This window comes from Apium graveolens, chromosome 3 (assembly GCF_009905375.1).
Source record: "Apium graveolens cultivar Ventura chromosome 3, ASM990537v1, whole genome shotgun sequence".
NCBI classification, from domain to species: domain Eukaryota; kingdom Viridiplantae; phylum Streptophyta; class Magnoliopsida; order Apiales; family Apiaceae; genus Apium; species Apium graveolens.
In genome coordinates, this window is record NC_133649.1 from 76,151,922 (window position 1) to 76,153,618 (window position 1,697).

Sequence of the window (1,697 nt, forward strand, 5' to 3'; positions counted from 1 at the left end):
GCAATGACATGTATGTTGGTTTCGGATCAGGCAGACCAAGCTTCTTGAAGATAGATAAGGGCATCAGATTGATGCTAGCTCCTAAATCACATAAACACTTGTCGAACGACAAGTTCCCGACGGTACAAGGAATAGTGAAGCTCCCAGGATCTTTAAGCTTCGGAGGCAACTTCTGTTGCAGCACAGCACTGCATTCCTCCATGAGAGCAACGGTCTCTAAGTCATCGAGATTCACTTTCCGAGAGAGAATACCTTTCATAAACCTCGCATAGCTAGGCATCTGTTCAAGAGCTTCAGCGAAAGGTATGTTGATATGAAGTTTCTTGAACACCTCCAGAAACTTAGCAAATTGCTTATCCAGCTTTTTCTTCTGCAGCCTCTTAGGAAAAGGAGGTGGAGGATATATCTGTTTTTCCCCTGTATTATCCTCAGGAGGAGTGTGTTCCATAGTAGTCTTCCTTGGTTCCACCTCTACTTCCTTTTGCACATCTTCTTCAGCCAAAACTTCAGATTCTGGAACTTGAGACTTTTCAGGCTCTTCATCTTGCTGAACTTGGGGGCTTGCGACCTTTCCAGACCTTAAGGTGATGGCGTTCACCTGTTCTTCAACTTCCCTCTTGCCTAGATTTGTTTCTGTATCACTAGGAAGCATTCCTGGTAGTCAATTCAATAAGGCATTAGCAATTTGCCCTATTTGGTTCTCCAGATTCTGGATAGAAACAGCCTGGCTTTGGCATATAAGAGCCTGGTTTTTGCACATAAGCCTCAACTCCTCCAATTCAGATTTTTCATTCGAAGATAGACCTGCATCATGAGTTTGTTGTTGAAGTTGGAGTTGTTGTCTTGGTGTAAATTGTAGCTGAAAACCAGGAGGGTTAAATAGCTTATTTGCAAACTGCTGGAACGGCTGTTGCATCGCATTCTGATTGTTGCTCCCGCTGAAGTTAGGATGATTCCAGTTGTCAGGATAATAAGTGGCAGGAACTGGCTGCTGCGATCTCTGAAAGTTGCTCACAAACTGAGCTGAGTCACTAGATATAGCGCATTGCTCTGTCGCATGCGGACCTGCACACAGCTCACAAACACTGGTTATCTGCTTAACATCATAGTTAGCCAGAGAATCGATCTTTATAGACAACGCCTTTAGTTAAGCAGTGATAGCCGTAGCTGTATCCACTTCAAGAACTCCTGCTACCTTGCCCTGTGGATATCTCTTGGTTGGATACTGATATTCATTAGCAACCATCAGTTCAATTAGATCATAAGCTTCCTCATAGCTCTTTGCCCATAATGCTCCGCCTGATGCTGCATCGAGCATGGGTCTGGACTGTGCTCCCAACCCAATGTAAAAACAAGTGATGATAATCCAATCAGGAATTCCATGATGAGGACACTTCCTAAGCATCTCCTTGTAGCGCTCCCAAGCTTCACTTAGCGATTCTCCCGTTTGCTGCGCAAATTGAGTAATAGCATTTCTGATTGCAGTTGTCTTCGCCATAGGGAAGAATTTAGTGAGAAACTTTTGAGCAAGATCTTCCCAAGTAGTAATCGAACCAGCTGGTAGAGAGTGTAACCAGCTCTTAGCCTTGTCCCTCAGAGAGAATGGAAAAAGTCTCAGCTTAATAGCATCTTCAAAAACACCATTGAACCTGAAGGTGTCGCAGATCTCTATGAAATCCCTAATGTGTGTATTGGGA

The 1,697-nt window shown here is 44.0% G+C and overlaps 1 non-coding gene across 1 annotated transcript; it reads left to right on the forward strand.

Annotated features, from left to right (window-relative positions):
• The first annotated feature begins 1,376 nt into the window (after positions 1-1,376).
• On the forward strand, positions 1,377-1,483 carry LOC141716108 (small nucleolar RNA R71). Its single transcript, XR_012572833.1, has one exon. It is a non-coding gene; the product is annotated as a small nucleolar RNA R71 (small nucleolar RNA).
• Positions 1,484-1,697: the final 214 nt, after the last annotated feature.